This window comes from Podarcis bocagei (genome assembly GCF_964188305.1).
Source record: "Podarcis bocagei genome assembly, chromosome: 2".
Classification (NCBI taxonomy): Eukaryota; Metazoa; Chordata; class Lepidosauria; order Squamata; family Lacertidae; genus Podarcis; species Podarcis bocagei.
In genome coordinates, this window is record NC_138126.1 from 77,181,725 (window position 1) to 77,202,372 (window position 20,648).

The following is a 20,648-nucleotide window of genomic DNA, read 5'->3' on the forward strand; positions in this document are numbered from 1 at the left end:
CCCTCATAATATGAAAACTCGATGAAGCTGAATTTTGAAAGATTCTGGACAGACAAAAGAAAGTATTTCTTCACATAGCATGTGACCCTTTGAAATCTGTCGACATAAGCAACTCCAGTTCATTGATTTTAACAGCTCTGCTCTGACTGTGTCTTGGATAACAATGGATATCATTCGTATCTCACAGCTATCACAAAAATCAAACCATCGCAAATGCAAAATCCCAGTACCAGAAACATCCCCTTACCTATTTATAATTCCAAACTAAATTAAGTGCATCATAACACACTATATTATATATATATATATAATGTCCTCTTCATGAACTTAGAAGAGAAAGCCATGTTTCAGCAACCTGTCGCACTTCTGCCCCAAAACACTATGAATTGCAAGTAAGGAAGAGAACTTTATTCAGGCTCCTAGCAGCATGGGCTCAGTACATGAGCAAGGCAAGAGATCAGGGGTGCCAACTTGAATAAAATATTGTGGGGGCCCAGGTAAGCCCCGCCCCACATAATCAATCACATGACGCAATGCGCACACACTATTTGAATAGGAATGCCCATCAACTTTGTGGGGTCCCGGCCCCCTCAAATATCTTATTGTGTGGGCCGAAGCCCCCACGGCCCCTAGGAGTTGGGTCCTCTGCAAGAGAGGCAATGGGCAAGGCTGACCAAAGACGTTTTGGCACCTGAGGCAAACCACAAAAGGACATCCTCCCTCAGTCAGGGAGGAAGGGATGAGGGAAGAGTTACATCAGGAAGAAGTGTGGGGAGGGGGATAAAGCTCTACATCAGGATGGCTTTAAAAGAGGATGAGACAAATTCATGGAGGATAAGGCTATCAGTGGCTACTAGTGGTTCCCTCACTGCGAAAAGTGAAGCTACAGGGAACCAGGCAGAGGTCCTTCTCGGTAGTGGCACCCGCCCTGTGGAATGCCTTTCCACCAGATGTCAAGGAAATAAACAACTATCCGACTTTTAGAAGACATCTGAAGACAGCCCTGATTAGGGAAGCTTTTAATGTTTTATGTTTTGTTCTGTTTTTAATGTTCTGTTGAAAGCCGCCCAGAGTGGCTGGGGAAATCCAGCCAGATGGGCAGGGTAGAAATAATAATTTATTATTATTATTATTATATTATTATTATTACTAGTCACAATGCCTATGGTCTACCTCCACTGTCAGAGTCATCAAGCGTCTGAATACCGAGTGCTGCTGCACCCATGTCCAGCTTCCAGGCTTCCCGCAGCATAGCTGTCAACGTTCAGATTTGAAAATAAGAGATCAGCAGCCTCAAAAATAAGGAATCAGCAGCCTCACCTGTCCTGGGGACAGTCTACGGGATATCTAACAATCTGGGATAGCAGCAGGAAGCAGCGGGAAATGGCACAGGAATAAGGGAATTTCCCACAAAAAAAGGGAAGGTTGGCAGCTATGTCCCACAGGCATCTGGTTGGCCACTGTGAAAACAGGGTGCTGGATGAGATGGGCTTGTGGCCTGATCCAGCCGGGTTCTCCTTATGTTCTGAATTACTTTTGCATCCATATTCAAATAAGAAAATTGTTCATTGCAGAGAGACAGTTCTGACATCTATACAGAGGAGAAATGTTTTGCATTAAAAACACACTTCTTGTTTTCTCTGCCTAAAGCAAGCTGCTTTTCTAGCATTGCCAACATAGAATCGTAGACTTGCAGAGCTGGAAGGGACTATGAGGTTTATCTAGCACAGCCCCCTGCAATGCAGGAATCTTTTGCCCAAGGTGGGGCTTGAACCCTGACCCTGAGATTAAGAGTCTCATGCCATAATCTATTTTATTCATAGAAGAGGGTATGAAATATTTCTTTTTTGCAATTAAAAATGTGTGATCTAACTACAATTACTGTTCTCTGATTAATCCCCAAACGGCTAGAAAGACTCTCATGATTAGAGGCAAAAATGCAAACCAATCTGTATTCAAACTATGTTTGAATTATACTCAAAAGGAAATCACAATACTTATGGTACCTTTTGCCAAATACAGAGCAATTCTAAAACATCTGCATTAATGTTGCTTGCTCTTTATTGCAGTGCCAGTACTCATCAAGTTAAAAATTTACTTATATTTCAAGCATGTAAAGGCTTCTTCTTTTTTTCCCTGGACCGATCTTAAACCTTATATCAAGTGATGCAAATTGAATTGCCCCCCAAGCCACATTTTCATAGCAGTGACTGTATATTAACTCCTGGATATTTTATTCAGGTTTATTAAGCATTTAACTTTTCAATAAAGTTTTGAAAATTAAAAATCTTTCCTTTTTTAGGTGAAATTGTTGCACTAAGGCAATAGAGTGGTTTAATCCACTTTAATTGTGCAAATGTAATTTTCCAATATGCATCTGAAGTCCTCACACAGAATACTCAGTCTGAAGGTACCTTCCTTGGCACAGCTCCTGACAGCATCCTAAAGACCCCTCTGCTTGCTTTAGGATTTTGGCTGTAATATGTTGGCATTAACTGTCTGTGATAAACTAAGAAGGCCCTCAATTTCTGCAGTGTCCTTGCTGACTTCCTTTATGTGTAAAATCAAAATAGATCAAACTGGATTACTTATGGTGTAAAGAGATGCAAAGAAGTGATGTGAGGTGAATAGTGTTTGGGTCTGAATAATCTAAGACATAAAAATAACAAAAATGACCAATGTATTTCCAGTGAAGGGATTTTTATAATAACCATCTTACAAAACACTCCTTTTAAAAAAAGTATCTAAGTTCAAAACAATTACAGAAGCTTTAAGATTACAAAGGAATTGTTGCCTAAAATGTATTCTCTATTATTGGAACCAGAATAGCATACTGGAAATAAATAAAAGGGAGGAAAGGGAAAGTGTTTCCGCCCTTGAAACCTACCATTGTATCAGTCTTAAAGAAAACATTATAAAATTTTATATTGTTAGAATTTTATCCCATGGAAGATAAACAAGATTGCAAAAATGAGAATGAGACATTTTTCTGCTATGGTAGACAGGAGTTTCAGAATATCTGCTGCTCCTGTCCTAAAATCCATCTATATTGGAAAATAAGAGTGCATTAGTTACACTTCTATACAATTTGAACAGATCATGTAGAGCCTCAAAGCATCACCATCCCAACAGACCTTGCTTCCCCATTAGAGTTCCAGGGAAGCCTCAAGTCACAGCTTTGAGACCAGGTCAGAGCAGAGATGCATTTGTCCTCCAGCTTCCAGCATCAGCCAAACTTCACTCTCACAAGCAAGGTTTCTCTCAGGGACTCTAGCCTCACATATACAGGATCACAGGTTTAGAAGGGATCCATACGTATTATCCAGTCTGACCCCCATGACCTCTCTCTCTATATATATACTGGTATATATATTTCATAGAATCATAGAATCCTAGAGTTGGAAGAGACCACAAGAGCCATCGAGTCCAACCCCCTGCCAAGCAGGAAACACCATCATTTCTGTTCTAAATAGGCAGGGATATGTATATGTATGTATGCATATATATGTATATATATATATATATGTGTGTGTGTGTGTGTGTGTGTGTGTGTGTGTGTGTGTATATATATATATATATATATATATGCTTTCGTAGATTTTCACGGGTACAGGAATGCAGGTTTTGGTGTCTTCGGGTGTCTTCCCGTGTAAGAGTTGGGGTGTCTAGGCGACGTTTCGACGAGGTCTCACTCGTCATCTTCAGGCTGGTGCTTTCGGCTTCTTGTTACTGGAACAGGGCCAGCCTGAAGATGACGAGTGAGACCTCGTCGAAACGTCGCCTAGACACCCCAACTCTTACACGGGAAGACACCCGAAGACACCAAAACCTGCATATATATATATGCAGGTTTTGGTGTCTTCGGGTGTCTTCCCGTGTAAGAGTTGGGGTGTCTAGGCGACGTTTCGACGAGGTCTCACTCGTCATCTTCAGGCTGGTGCTTTCGGCTTCTTGTTACTAGAACAGAGCAGGATCTCAGTGTTTGAGTTCCTATAAATACTGTTGAGGGGGTGTGGTGTATAGCCTCCAACGTTCTGGGCAGAGAGGAAGTTCCCAGGTTAGTGTGCCTTTTCTTCTTTTGTTCATTAATTACTTGAGGGATATCTTGAGTGATTTCTTGAGTGATATTCTGAGTACCACTTAGGAGGGTCATTAGGTGTGGATTAGTTGCTAAAGCTTTCGTGTCTTGACCTCTTGAGCTTGTGAAGAGTTTTTCTGAGAAGATGGCTGTACTGCACTTAGTTGTGCTCTGGCTTGGCTTCGTGTATAGGGGCGAGCTGTGGTTTTGTGCCCTGTGCCAGCCAGATCTGTGTAGGGATTGCAGGGGGGTGCAGCAACCGGAGGTGCCACTATGGTTTGGCTACTGGATGGTGTCTGTAATTTATCTGTGGAGAGGGTCTGGGTTTGGGTCTGGTGTGGTTGATTGGAGATGGCGTTCTGTGTGCCTCTGGTTCTGGTGTCGGTTTTTGTGGGGAGGGCTAATTTCCAGATGTCTGGCAGGCGGGACGTGTCGTCACGCTTGTTCATGTTGTGAGGGTGTTTCTCTATCTCGATGGCTTCCATGATTATTCTCTTGTGGTGATGTTCCATGTTAAAGAGCAATTTGGAATCTGCAAAATTAATTTCGTGTCCTGTTTCTTTCATGTGTTGGTAAAGAGAGGAAGTTTTTTCTTCTTTTTTGACGGCATTCTTGTGTTCTGCGATACGTGCATTTATTCGTCTGTTTGTTTGTCCAATGTACGTGGCTGGGCAGACTTTGCAGGGTATTTCATAGACCCCTTGGTTTTCTAACTGGATTTTATCTTTGGGGTTTCTGAGGATATTGGCTATTTTTTGGTTGGTGCAAAAGGCTGTTTTGATATTGTGTTTATGGAGGATTTTGCTAATTTTATCTGTAGTGCCCTTGATATAAGGAAGGAGGGCCATGCCATTGTTTTCTTCTGTGTCTTGGTTTTTGGGGGGTGTTTCTTTTTGGATTAGCTTCGTAACCCTGTTTTGCTGGTATCCGTTGGCGATTAACACATTTGAGAGATTCTGTAACTCAGTTGTCAAGTGGTCTTTGTCAGCCAGGCGTTTGGTTCTGGAGATGAGAGTCTTGGCTACGGAGTTTATTTGTGCAGGGTGGTGGTGTGATTGTGCATGTAAGTAGCGGTTGGTGTGTGTTTTTTTCCGGTAGATAGTGTGTCCTAGGGAGCCATCAGGTTTTTTGTAGATATATATATCCCTGCCTATTTAGAACAGGAATTGATGAATTTGTGTCCCTCCAGATATTGTTTAACTACAACTCCCATAATCCCTGGCCATTAATCCCTGGCCCTCCAGATATTGTTTAACTACAACTCCCATAATCCCTGGCTGACTAGGGCTGATGGGAGTCGGAATCCACAGGGTTAGCCACCCCTAATTTAGAGCTAAGCAAAAGTACTTTGAAACAGTTTGCACATCTGTATGCTTCAGGAATAATTCATATATCCCTATCTTATTCCTTCCTTTGTTCCTAATGCTACCTTAATAGAGTGCAGTCAAGAGAGCAGTTAATTCCATGTGCTTCTCTTCCTCTCTGCTATAAAAAGATGCAAATCTGTACAGGTAATTCATGCTGTGTTAATGATCACTGAGAACTAGTTTCTGTATTAGGAGTTCACTAAAATGTTCTTAGCCTTTGTTAGGTGAAAACATGTTATGAGTATTTCATCCACTATGAACTCCTTCTGTGGAATCAAACCAAAGAATCTATCCCACAAATCATGAAAAAATATTTGCTCACCTGGTGACAATGGTGTCCCAGAAAGAAATTGTCTTCTGGAGTTTAGCATTTTACAGGTAAGGTTCTCACAATCAACCTGCTGAACTAGCAACCGTCATATGAATCCACTGATTCATTTGTTGATCAAGAGAAAACATCAGACCCATCTGCACCTTTTGCTTCAGAGTTCTGTCAGTATGCATCAGTGGGGCGTAACCATAAAGTTGCCTGACCATTTCCTTCCACGTGGACAACGAAAAGAAATCCTGAGGCAGGCCGACTGGTCTCTGTGGTGTTCGTGTTTGGTGAGTAACTTAATCATGATACAGTAACTGGGAACATTTAGTAGTTCTAGTGGAGAGAAGTTTACATTATCTGTAGACTCCAGAAGAAAAATAAATTACGGCTTATTAAGCAGAGGCAAAAGAATGTTGGCTTCGTTTCACTGTTTTCTGAGTAATCATGTGTCCACATCAAACAATATAATCTTTACTTGAGTCTCTTTGGTTTAAAATGGAAAGTGTCATTAGTCATCGTGGTCAACAGAAGGCATCAAGCATGCAGGCAGAGGCCATACACCACAACAAAATTAATCACCCCATTCTTCTAACACCCACGAATACTCACAAACACACACACTACAGCTTCTGCACCTGAGAACATGAAAAAGGTGTCACTTGGATTGTTATTGATCACTTTTGATCGTTCTAAAGAAAATTCAGAAATGTTGACACTCAAAGGAGACAGCTTAAGCCTGCTCAAAGTGCTTAGAAGGCTGGACTTAAACTGGGGAGAAAGAAAAGTGAGTGATTGTGACCTTAGGCTCATCACTATCCCTTAGATTTGCAGGGTGTTGTGAGGAGACACACAATATATGCCATGCTGAGTTCTTTGGAGAAAGGGTGGGGAAGAAACCAAATAATTGGTTTCAACCATCCCACAACCTCAACCAACCACTACTGAAACAACACCCAAGTATTCATGGCTGTATTATTTGCTCACATTCATCCCTTGTTCTCCATGCCACTTCTGTGCCTCTCCTGTCTTTGCAATGTGGTACCCTTGTATTGTATCTCCCCTGTAAAGTGTCCAGGGTATCTTCAACCACAGTCGCAAAATGTTCCCACCCAACCCCAATCAATGTAAAAATAATTAACACATCTTGCTTATCCTATGAATTCACCTGAGGGGATTGCCGCCGCTGAGGTGTGGTAATATCAGTTTACAGAACGCAGCCTCAAGTTGCCTCACATCACTGAATAGAGTTTGGCTAGGACTTCAGCTGCTTGTGTTGAGATTCACTGATTTTCCCAGCTTTCCCCAGCCAGTGTGGTGTAGTGGTTAAGAGCGGTAGTCTTGTAATCTGGGGAACCGGGTTCGCGTCTCCGCTCCTCCACATGCAGCTGCTGGGTGACCTTGGGCCAGTCACACTTCTCTGAAGTCTCTCAGCCTCACTCACCTCACAGAGTGTTTGTTGTGGTGGAGGAAGGGAAAGGAGAATGTTAGCCGCATTGAGACTCCGTCAGGTAGTGATAAAGCAGGATATCAAATCCAAACTCCTCCTCCTCCTCCTCTTCTCTTTACTACTTTGGTAGGAGAATAATGCATAATAACTTTCTCTTGCTGGTTTTTTTTTTTTTTTAATGATACAGCAAATGCCACACGGAAGCTGTGTCAAAGTGATTTGGATACCTTTTGAGATCCAGGTTTAACCATTGAGAAAGGCTGATATTTTTGAACAAAAACCATTGTAGAAAAACAAAATATTTTATTCCTAATTGACAACCTTGTGAGGTTAAATGGGGCCAGATATTCACCCCACCTTCCCCTTCTCCACCTCCTCATTCTTTTTTCTGTATGACACAGGCCTAAATGTCAGACCACAAAAACAATACTGCTGAGGTTTGTTTGGTGTCTTGCTGCAGGTGTGGCTTCCTTAGCAGAAAGATCCTGTCCCGAACCACCTCCTACAGAGGTAGTTAGCCATTTCCTCCTCTGTATTTCAGAAAAACAGACCAATCTCCCCTGGACCAAGGCGAGGCCTTTAATACGTTTATTTCACCATGCCATTTATAGACACCATTCTGTCCCTTTTCCTCTGTCTCTTTATTTGTGTCTTTGGGGTCCGAAAATATAAATGGCCAGTTGTTTGTGGTCAGCAGGCCGGACACTCACAGCTAGGCCCTGTCCGCTGACCCCAGGAGTTGACGTAATATGGGACATGCTCCGTCTTGTGGATTTTGCTGTCTTGCGTGGACATATAGGCTCCATCCAAGAAGAAGGCGTTATGTTTCGTTTATTTATGGCATTTCTTTATCATAAAGTCCGCTATGTCAGTTTATGGCATTAATGCCACAAAAACCAATTGATTCCAAAAAAGAAGCACAAAGAGAAAAACAGAAACAGACCAGCACAAAAAGCAGCATAAGCCACCATAAAAATAACCCGAGAGATGACACTATTTGTGTAATAGTCCAGATTTAGGCAACTGAAAACAATCGGTTTTCCCTGAACACCACCTTGAGAGGCAAAGCCAAACTAATGCAGCATCCAGCCCTGGAGTCCATTTCTGACACAGATTTAGAAGAAAAGGGGGGGTCTGGTACTGCATACCCTTGAATACCCCCAGAAAAAATGTGCTGGTTTTCACTGTAACCAGCAGGCGCACCTAATAGCTAGGGCCAGGCTTAGAGGCAGGGCCAACCCAAGACATTTTGCTGTTTGAGGCAAAGGACAAGACTGTATACACACACACACCCCAATTCTACATACAGAAGGCAATTGGACAGATAGTTGAATATCACTTATATCCTCCACAGCACCTGAGAGATACTCTGCTTTAAAGCATGCTGGTGGTTTTGCTTCCTCCCTCTAGACGCCTAAGTGACCTTCTTGGTCTTCCCTGATCCTACTGACAAAAACAAAACAAAGCACAAAAAATTCCCACAGAAAAGCAAAGGAGTAAATGAAGGGTTTTCAGTGCTATAACACCGGACAAAATTATAAGCTTGAGTCGCCAGTACTTTTAGCCCAGGCCTTTCTGCAAAAAATAAAATAAAAATAAAATAGTCTGGGTGCTTTTGTAATTGAAACCTGTGAATAGATGCACTTTTTCAGTTGTGAAAGAAACTTTACTGGGAATAGAAATCTGCTCCCATGACTACATACAGTGCTCTATTCCCTCATACCCAAGCTACCCTGCACAAACACACAGAGGGGTGTCATAATGATAAAAACAAAAACAGAAATAGTTAGTAAGGAAAATATTAAGTATTCCTGTGCCCTTTTTCTGTTTAGAATCTTCCCTCAAAGTATTTTTTCCCTTTTTAAAAGGGGATCTATTTATGTTTGCATGGAATATGCAGCAAGCCCATAAGTTTCTACTTGCTAGTGGAAAGAAAGATACATGTTAAGCTACATGTGTGAAGCTATGTGAACTTAAAACCACAGACGTCTTCTTTTATGGTGGCCAATATAATCACATTCAATTGCCCTTCTGTCTCTCTCCAGTGCAATATGCCATCTTCCTAAAGAAACCCAAGTTCTCCCGAACCTTGCATTGTACAATTGTAGAATTGTCTCCATGAGCCTTTAGATTATTTGAGGGGAATCTGGAACATTTGAGAGGTTGTAAAACTGGATCCTGGGAGACTCATCAGGGATATTTCAGAGCATAGCTGTCAACTTTTCCCTTTTCTTGAGAGGAATCCTGTTCGGAATAAGGAAATTTCCCTTAAAAAAAGGGAAACATTGGCAGCTACCGGTATGTTTCAGAGTTGACTATCAATTTAACTAAGAAACCCAGTGTGTTCTTCCTTCAGTATACTATAGCAACGGAAATGTCTGTATGTGCCAAACTCAAGCTATTTCATATATATATAAAGTAGACTCAAAATATTACACTGCTCCAGTGTGCCATGCCTACTTATCTTAATCCCAGCAAAAGGTCACAATCAAGAGGGTTTTGTCAAGGAGCCAGATATACCAAATGATGTGGCAAACTCCTGATGACTAAAATTGCGTATATGTATTTCTGAAAGCTGAGTCTCCCCATCCCTATCTGACTTGATTCATACCCCTGCCCTTCCCACAGCATTTAAGGGACAAGTCACACTTCAAATGTAAAAGGGACCCATTTTTAACTGGTAAGATATATATGCACAGTGAGCACCATCAACTGTGAATGGCTCATGAACATTTAAATGGCTGGATTTCACATGGAAATTAAACTTGATTGCTGCTCCTGTGTGTTTTGCAGCGAAACCTGCCCATTTATTTAAAATGTATGTGTTTCATGATTTTCCACCACTTCAGTTTGTGTTTGAATATGGTTTGATATGTTAATTTGAGTACATTTTGCACCTGATGTTAGTAAACACGGAAAACTGGCCCTAAGAGTTTCTTCCCTTATGATCAGTGCTTAAAACAACAATACATGGCACTTCTAGATGACCTGATTATGGCATTTGAAATTCACATTTTGCACCTGGCTATTGGCCACTTGAGTGAGGTCAGGTGATACAACAGCTTTGTCTGATCCGTGATTGCTCATTCACACATGCAGGTCATCACTCAATATTGCATTCTTCAAGCAATAAACATGCATATCTGAATGAGTTCTTTATTTCACTTCATATATACAGCATGGTATTCCCACCATATGCATAGCCAGCTTGACATCACATTGTTTGTGGATCAGAAAAGGTTGGATAGGCACTGAGCTAAACAGACGCAACAAACAGCTTTAGTGAAATAATGTTTCTAAGCACATAGGCCAGCTGAGAAGTGGCAGAAGACAGAATGCTGAGACTGTATCATTCCAAAAAGAAGCATGGGCTTCGGTTGATTGACAGAAAATGAACAGCTCTCCAGCAGAGGGTGCTCGAGGTGAAGCTGAAGGACAGGTTTGTTGGTATAACAGTTCCAAATACCCAGCTGCTCTGATAAGAATCCACCCAGCTTTCCACTGTGTTTAGGCACCATGGGAAGAAAGGATGAGGAACGGCTATAGCATTCCCTGGCACTTGATGTTGCTGGAATTTACTGACTTTGGCACAGTCTGCCTGGAATGAGTAGTTACTGTGTTAAATAGTATCAGCTCTTAAATCAGAGTTTTCTTCATATCTTTCTTGGTAAACCCTTCAGTTCTTTGGATTCTTATTTTGTTTCAATTTGTTACTGAATGCATAAGCCACCTTTCCTCCAATAAATCTCAAGACATCATACATATATGGTTCCCGTGCCTGCGTTTTGTCCTTATAAAACCCTGTGAGGTAAGCTTGGCTGAAAGAGTTACTGCTCCAAAGTCACCTTTTTGGCTTGCCTGACATTTTCAGACAGCAGATACTGGGAGGGACGGGGAACGAGACAGAGCAAACAGAGCTATGTGTGCCACATGGTCCACCTTGTCCTCTCTAAGGTAGCTCTCAGGTACTGTGGAAGGCACAAGTAAGAGTCAAGTATCTGTCTGGTTGGCATTTATATGCGGAATTGGTGGAAGTAACCATCTCATCCTTCACTTCAGGTCGCAAAAATGTATGGGGTGGGGAGCGCTGCCTCTAAACCTAAGTCATGACGGTGCACCTGCCAGTTGCAGAAAAAACTCCAAAGGCTTGGCTTCAGAGCATCCAATCTATTTCCACCCGGGATAAGTAAGCACTGTGATTCACTTTCTCTCTGCCTCCTGTATTTTCCTGCCCACCTCTAGCTCGCTTGAGGCAAGAACATGACTACTTTGCTTGTAACCACTTACCCTTCATGAATCTTTCACTTTCCCAGTAGTAAAAGTCAGACCTTAAGGCTCTGGCTCACAGTCAGTGCTGGATTCCACCCCACCCCAACCCCCTCACAAAAGTAAGCAAAGGCTACCAAAGCCCATGCATCTACTTTTGTGCCCAGTTGTCTCATGTAAAGACTCCAAGAGCAGTATGGCCAATTTCCCAACACTAGCTTTTTCACCAGAACACATAAAAGATATGTGTTCATGAACAAGTGCGTAGAAACAACAAGCAGATTTGGAAACAGGAGGCCTTTTGGGTGAGGGGCTCTTAATCGTCCCCTCCCCCTGCTTCCTGAGTAGGACCCCCTCCTTCATCTTCTTGCCACCACTGAGTGGCGTAGCATGGGGACCACAGAGCAGGTCGCCCCAGGTGCAAAATTTCAACACTCAGTACTGCCTTAATACAGCTTCTGTCGCTGGGCTCCATTGAAAACAGCTTCTCCATGCGAACCAGAAAGTGACCTCTCCAGACAACAGAATGACTCTTCTTTTCTTATCTTTGTGGCTGCAATCTCCTATGTGACCTGGATGCTGTTAGGCAATTAAATGTGCATGTGTACTCTCTTTGTTTCTCTTCCACCCACCCCTCTGTTCAACTCTGGGTGCTGGAAACCCAAGCTAGGCCACGGCCACCATTGCAATTTGCCTGTGCCCATTCACTTGCCTTTCTCTGAGCTTCACAGGCAACACCTCCCAAAGGGAGAGGACAGGGCAGAATGAGGTTAGTGATGCTTCCCCCCCCTCCTCTCTCTCTTCCATTGGAGGGCGCAGATGGACAAGGTGACAGCAGCAAGTAGGGAGGACCATGGGGACAGGAGACACCCAGGATTGGCAGTGGGCCCCTACTGAGGCATGGGACTCAGCAGGTGCCTAATGATGCCAACTCAGCAGAAGTGAGTCTCCAAATTCAGTCTTTCATCACAATTAAACTGGCCTGAACAATGCGGTGGGGTAGGTGGAAATAAGCAAATCAAATGCCTGCTTGGGAACTCCAAGTTCTGTGCTTGGAATAAATCATGTAAATAAAAAAATAGGCACAAATCTTTAACCTGCATTATCTATTCCAGTTATAAACATTTGGGAAAGCTGGCAAGGCTAAGAACTCATGGGGTTGTTTTTTTATTTACTTATGTTTATTACAGAAAGTGCTGGCTAGTCCTAAGGGTTAGGGAGGGTTAGAAGGAATTATTTTGATAAGGCTCACCTAGATTTTTGAGATTCCAGAAACAGATTCTATGCTGAACGCACAGATGATGAATAACACTGACCACAAGTTTATCAAAATAAAAATGTCCTTAAAAACCCATCACCTACAATAATCCTAGACAAGTATGCAGATGGAGGCGTCAAGAGAACTGGTTTAATAATGTAAATCAGCAATTTATCTGAGATGAGAAAACAGTTGGCAGAATGGGGTCAACAGCGTGTCAGAGAAGGGCTGCCCCCAAGCTATTTATATATTGAAAGGCTTATGTTGCTTTCCAGTAAGCTGCTGTTCCCAAGCAACTTCTCCAAGGCTGCCAGGGGAGGTTCAGATCTTCAGACCTAATTATCAGGCACAGGACATACCAATCAAGGAAACTAATGAAGTCTCAAATGTCGCTCCTTCTGACATTCAGAAGGAGACGCTTTATGCCGTGCAATTGGAACTGTCTATCTCCTGGCTACCAGTTGATGAACCCTTTCCTATATCTTCCTATATCTAAAGGAAGACGTTCCAAGTAAACACAAATTGCCCTAAGATAATCATTTCTATGTAGGGATAGTTATTATGGTAGCTTACTACCAAGGAGATATGCACTTAAGGAGCATTTATCCTGTGGTTCTCTCTCTATGTGGGAACTTCTCACAGCTACTTGCAGAACAGTAGATCAGTGGCAGAGAACATTTTGCGCATGCAGAAGGCCCCAGGATCAATCCCTGGCCCTCCTGTAAGGATGGGGAAAGACCATGGCCTGAAACCAGAAGGAGCTTCTGTCAGTCAGTGTAGGCAATACTGAGCTCAATCAAGCAATGATGGGAGTTGCACCACCCTGGCGTCCCCTGCTATAACATATTCCCCTGTTCATGTGAGCAGACCTGAACAGACCACTTGTGCAAATAATTAAATGTGCAGTAAGCCCAAAGTATTAATGCTTGCAACAGCTGTCAGAGACAGGCTTGCCTCTTGGCACTTCTCACTCTCGGTTCTCACATACCTTCACGCCGGAGTGTGCCCTCTGAGTCTATGACACTATGCTAATATCTTTAAGGAGTAACATGAGAATCAGCCCACAGAAAGCCATTTGTTCCATTGATGGTGCAGAGGTCAAAAATGGTAACTAAACAAATCTATGCTACAAGCCAGAACTCTCAATGAACTAACACCCATCTGCCCTATAATGTGTGATGAAATCTTTATTGCCACAAAGAGTCAGGCCTCGGGGTGTATATCTCATCTATTTATGTCTCTTTAAGGAGTGGTTACATCTGGTTTAAACGGACACTCTCTGAAAACCCTTTCCAGCAAAATGTTATAAAGAATTAAGTAAAAATGGATTGTTAATGGGCTAAAGTGTAAAATTTAAGGTCAGATTGGGTTAAGGTAATTTATAGAACAAAAATTGAGAAAGATGGAAAGGATTTGCTGAAATAGCTAAATTGTATTAGAATACAAAAAAGGGAGGTGCGAGGAAGTCGATGAAACAAGTAAATGAAAGACAAAGACATGGAAATACTGGATGTGTTTTTAAATGTTTTTGGGTTTTAAATGTTTTTGTTTTGTTTTTTATTGTTGTGCTGTATTGTTTTTTATTCTGCTTTTTATTTTTTTGATGTATTGTAATTCTTTATTGTCTCTCTTTTCTCTCTTTTTTTGTAATTGTTAAACTTTTAATAAACATCATTTTTTTAAAAAATGAAAACCCTTTCCAGCACCCCTAAGATATCACAACGTATCGCAGGCCAGAGAAACAACAGACCCAGGAGATGTTTTTCCCCTCTTGATATGCTTGCTTCCCACCCAGTGGAAAGTATACTGTCATCACAGCTGCTACAACATGTATGTTCTCTGTGAATTTCTTCCACATAAAAATTACATTTTCTTAGTAATGATTTGCTTGATATTGTGGCTTTGTAGGCTTCACAGTAGCCTCTGCCATCCTGGTGCCCTCCAGATGTTTGGGGCTGCAACAGGGGCAGAAGGCAGTTGTAGCCCTAAACAACTGAGGTTTCACCAGATAGGACAATCTTTCCAAAGGAGCCTTCATGTATACAGAGACATATGGTGAAAGCTGCTGATCCTCACCACTCCCCCCTTCTCCTTAGCACGTTCAGTATATGAGTACACACATCTTCGTGGCATGTCTCTGATGTACAGTGGTACCTCGGGTTTCATACACTTCAGGTTACAGACTCCGCTAACCCAGAAATAGTACATCGGGTTAATAACTTTGCTTCAGGATGAGAACAGAAATCGTGCAGCGACAGCGAAGCAGCAGAGGGAGGCCCCATTAGCTAAAGTGGTGCTTCAGGTTAAGAACAGTTTCAGGTTAAGGACGGACCTCCGGAACGAATTAAGTACTTAACCCGAGGTACCACTGTAGTTCATATTAGGGTATTGGGCTGTAACAGAAATGGCACCGAACAGCATGATTGTAGTCAGCACTTCTCTCCCTGCAAGCGTGCATTCAATGAATCTGAGTGAGGGTAGGAAAATGGTGAATCCGATGAGGTCACATTATGTGTTTCTTTTATTAAACATTACAGGTGCCTTTTCTGTGTGGTGGCTCTGCCCAGGGAGGCTCACCTGGTGCCTTCGTTGCATATATTCAGGCACCAGGCAAAAACATTCCTCTTCTCCCAGGTCTTTGGCTAATTAAAAAATCTATGATCTTTTAAACTGTGGTAGAGTATTGTTTTGTTTGTTATTACATTATGTATTTTTGTGTTTTTATACCATAAGCCACTGTGTAATCCTTGGATGAAGGGCAGTTATTTTCCCGGGCACCGAGTGTATATGTGAAATTGCATATATTGGGGAACACCAGCTAAAAAGCCTGTCAACACCCTCTAAAACCCTTTTAAAAACCCTTTAAAAAAGCCAGAAGCACTTACCAGACTGGCATGAATGGTGGCGATGGTGGCTCTCAGTCCCCAAAGGTTGGCGCAAAGGCTCCCAGGATTGCTAGCTGCTTTCCCGCTCTTTTCACACCATTTTTGCCCTTTCCATGCCTTTTTGCAGTTTAAATTGATTTATTTAATTATGTCCCACCTCCCATTTGTTATAGTACAATACCCTAATGAATGGGGTGGGGAGCCCTTTTGGCTCTGTGGGCCAGATCATTATCAGTAGTCTCGTGGGCCAAATTCACCCGAAGTCCCAGTGACATCAGAGGACTGGGCAAACTGACTTTAGGGCATCCAATCATGCATTGGTAGCTGCCCCTCTACCTGCCCCACACCTGATGTCACCTGGTGTTGTTTGTTTATTTGTAAATTTATGTGCTATGTCAAAAATGTGCCATGCATGTGCATTTGACTGCTTCTCCCTTTAAGATGCATGTGAGAAAAAAGCTGATTCTTTCCCAGGACTGACTCACATATAGGGAAATGAAGAAGGAAGCCATAAAAAATAAATTTGCACAGTGAGTATGAGAAATCAAGTAAAAGAGGACTGCACCTTTTTGGGAGGGGCCAAAACTCAATTATACACCCTACATTTTTTGCATGATTCAATCTCATTCCCTTCCATTCCCAGTTAACATAATTTCCCGTAGCAGAGTTGGGGTAGGACTTTTGCCTGGAATACTGCTACTGTCGCTGCTGCAGTCAGAGTAGATTGAGCTGGGCTGTGTGAACCAGCATTTTGGCTCAGCAGCATGTGTGTGCTGTATCCTGTTGTGTTTATTCTATTTCTTAGTTGCCCAATAACAACTATTCTCTGGTTGGCATATAAAAAGAATGCAAATTCCAGAGAAAGAAAATTCTGCACAAAAGCACTTAAAACATGGTAAAAGTAAATACAATTATTTTTAAACCAGGGAGTCTAAAAATCATAGCAATCTCTAAAATATACCAAAAAAAAACAACCCTTAAGAACTGCACAGAATTATAATGACCACAACATAATACTACATAAGGCAAGAACAGAGTTTAAAAGGCCTGAGCAGATCAAAGATCTTTGGTGCAAAATAATAATAATAATAATAATAATAATAATAATAATAATAATAATAATAAAGTAGGTGCCAGGCAAGCCTCTCTGGGTAGAGCATTCAACAACCAAGGGCCAGTACAAAGAAGGTCCTTTCGCATTTGACCACCCGCTGTATCACAGCTTGCTGGGAAGCTCAGAGAAGGGCCTCTGATGATGCTCTTAAGACTTAGGTAAGTAGTATATGAAGAGAGAAAGTACAAAAACAGGCGTTATGAATCAATTCTAAAGAAGAGTCTATATTTGCTTGAAATGCATGCCTATTATTCCAACGCTAATGGCAGCCATCTTCAGATATCTGAAGGGCTGTCACATGGAAGATGGAACAAGCTTTTTTTATTTCTGCTTCAGAGGGTAGGACCTGAACCAATGGATTCAAATTACAAGAAAGGAGATTCCAACTAAACATTAGGAAGTTTCATCTAGAGTGTTCTTCTTATTACATAGGTGCAATTCACAAAACTCCTACCTTTGGAATTCATTTCAAGAGGACCTATACAGGACCAGTTGTCAGTAGATTTCATTATTTGTTGTCACTGGTTTAACTAACAATTACCTAGGACAATCTCTGGAAGGTGAGGAAGAAGAGATGCCCCATGGTCTTTCCTGCAGTTAGGTGCACAGCTTGTTCACATTTCAAATCTGGGCCTGAAGTAGTCATGGGTGTTGACCTTCTTGGAAGTTTCCTGTTTCTATGCTGTACTATCATTGCAATATTATACACCCAAATTACTTCAGACCCAGGGTGTTTTTGGCTGGTTGGGTATCACTTGGATCTGGAGCTATTGCAGTAGACTAGGAAGTCAAGGTGTCAGTGTCTTACCTCAAGTGGTTGAAAATTCAGTGGAAAAGACATATTTGTAGAATTTTCCTAACCATGCAGAACACATTTTTTCTCCGTGCCCTTGCCTAAACTTGAACCAGTGAAATACCAAACTCATTCAGCTTATTGGACTTCTGAAAAGTGCCTAAAAGAGAGACTCAAAGAATCTGCTGCTCCAGAGAGTGAGACCCTTAAGTGATGTAAATAGATGTGGCGCCATTTTTCACTGCTGGATAGAGAATGTAAATAAATGTAGGGCAGACTCTCAAACAAGATACCTGCTATTTCTAGCCAGACTATAAACAGGGTAAGAACAACTTCTTTGCTGTTTTGCCCTTCCTCTTCTGTTTGCAAAAGAGAACCCACAACTTAGTCAGGAGAAGCACCATGAAAATGAACAAAACGACCAGTATTTGGATTCTGCTTGTACAATGTGTGTCCGGATGATTGCGTAAAAGAGAGAGAAAAGTGCACCTTTCATCATGCTTAGCAAGAGCTAAGGTCGGGAACAACCCCCTACTTATTGGTCCCTTGATAACAGCAAGCCAGTTGATGACTTCGACGTGTGAATGGGCCATGGCAGGTATTTCTCCTCACATCTTAAACCCAATGCTTTTAAGTGAAGTCAGTTTGGACTTGGTCCAAACTTGGTCCACTTGGTTTGATGCTGGTCAAAAAGCGTACAACAGACAAGTGGTGTACAGGCACTTTATCAACCAGCATAAGGAGAGCTTCAGCTTGTGTCAAAATTTGAACTGTGGGGTGACAGCATGCATTCATATTTTCACAAGAATATCATTTTATCACTTTTTTATACTGTTGGAAAACTACGTTTGCACTGCCTCGAGTGATGAGTATATGACATCCTAAGAAAGTTATTTCCTTGTAGGAAACTATTCTGAATGAAGCATCTCTTCTGGTGAGTAGAGTGAGCTTGCACCAACATGTCCATTTGCAATTGGGTTGCTTACATCCTAAAAGAAAAATGCTCTGCTTTGAGATTTGCATCAAGGTTACTGTTCATTAAGGCACTGTATATGTGTGTGCATATATAAACTGTATAGAAGAATTTAGTTTTAAAGCCATCTACACACTCTGTAGTGCAAGGTGAGGAACCTGCGGCCTTCCACATGTTGGACTACAACTCCCATCAGTCTTCAGGGATGATGGGCACTGTAGTCAAATCTCTGGAGAGCAACACAGTGGCTATCTCTGCCGCATGAGAAGGAAGTTCTATACTTATGCTACTGCTATTGAGGGCCTGGGCAGATTTAATTCTCTGAAAAACATTTTAACAATTATTACGGGATCAGGAACAGACTATGCCTGTGTACACATGGAGTCATTTTTCCCACAGTGTACTTTGTACAGAGTAGTTTGCAATTGTACACACCTTCTCATGATAATGTCATTTAAAGTTTCAACTGCTATCCCTGTTGTCTGTATACACAGGTGGGCAAAATTTCAGACTAGTACACAGTCGTCTTCTCTATTCCCTTCCCCTCAACTAGTGTTTCCACAGGACTTTTTAAAAACTGTAGTCTTTCAAAAGAGGGGCTTGAAATGAGTGTGTGGATATACTGGTATACAGAGGATATACAGTGGTACCTCGGGTTACATACGCTTCAGGTTACTTACGCTTCAGGTTACAGATTCCACGAACCCAGAAATATTACCTCGGGTTAAGAACTTTGCTTCAGGATGAGAACAGAAATCGTGTGGTGGCAGCGCAGCAGCAGCAGGAGGCCCCATTAGCTAAAGTGGTGCTTCAGGTTAAGAACAGTTTCAGGTTAAGAACAGACTTCTGGAACGAATTAAGTACTTAACCCTAGGCACCACTGTAAATCAGTATACAGAGGCAGCTCAGTCACTTCTTTTTTGCCTATTTTATTCATAAACCATTTAAACATGGCGAGGCAGAGCACCACAGCCCTGCAATGTCAGGAGGTCTGCCCAATGGGAAGTGACCTGAGAAAGTGCCCTCTATGTACACATTAAACTTTTCAGAAGAATGCACTTTTAGATTAACAAATAGTGTGGGATGGGGGTGACATCATGTTTAGGTAAAGGGTAAAGGGGACCCCTGACCATTAGGTCCAGTCATGACCGACTCTGGGGTTGCGGTGCTCATCTCGCTTTATTGGCCGAGGGAGCCGGTGTACAGCTTCCGGGTCATGTGGCCAGCATGACTAAGCCGCTTCTGGTGAACCAGGGCAGCACACAGAAACGCTGTTTACCTTCCCACCAGAGCGGTACCTATTTATCTATTTGCACTTTGACATGCTTTCGAACTGCTAGGTTGGCAGGAGCAGGGACCGAGCAACAGGAGTTCACCGCTGACCTTCTGATCGGCAAGTCCTAGGCTCTGTGTGCAAGAATAGAGTCCTAGGCACCCACAGTGCCACCCGCGACAAGGCACCTGCATTCAGCACTGAATGCACACTATCATGCAGTGTGTACATGCCCTATGTACATTCCCTCCTCAAAGTTTCTCTGTTCTTGCACACAAATTTCCCTCACACTCTCCCTGCCTTGCAAAATTGGGTACCATTTTCACTGGCATTAATCTTAACCATGGTTAGCACTAACCTTAAAACATAAAACTCTAGCTAGTGTTAGCCACTGTTCAGATGGGTGCCACTGGAATGCTGAACCACTTGGACAATACATGTACAAAAGACAGGAGGTGCTATAGGAAGGCAGCATGTCGGCCTGCAGTTGTGGCATGGCATCGGGAATAATGCACAGAGATGCAATCTGGCCCTACCACGTGAATGGCCAGTTCAAAATGGCTTTTTCCAGACCATCATGGAGAGTTGGTGGTCCCTTAGATATGTTGGGTCAAAGGCTTTAAGGGATCTATGGCTTTCCTCCTTCTTTTTCAAACTTTGAATCGTGCCAGGAAGACAATAGGAGACAATGCAGATGATGAAGTACTGACATAATAAGCTTCCAGTGACTCACTCCTATGGGGAGGCAGGCTGACGCATTCGTTGCTGGCCGAAACCTCTAAGCTATCATTAAGAGCAGTTCCACTTAAACACCTGCAAGTAGGCAAGGCATTCAACATGAAGCATGTTGGGCCAGATTCAAGCTCTCAAATACA

General features: G+C 42.3%; 1 protein-coding gene across 5 annotated transcripts in view; it reads right to left on the reverse strand.

The window, feature by feature from the left end:
• FGF1 (fibroblast growth factor 1) overlaps positions 1-20,648 on the reverse strand; it is a 51,125-nt gene that overhangs the window by 17,539 nt on the left and 12,938 nt on the right. The window lies entirely within an intron of this gene.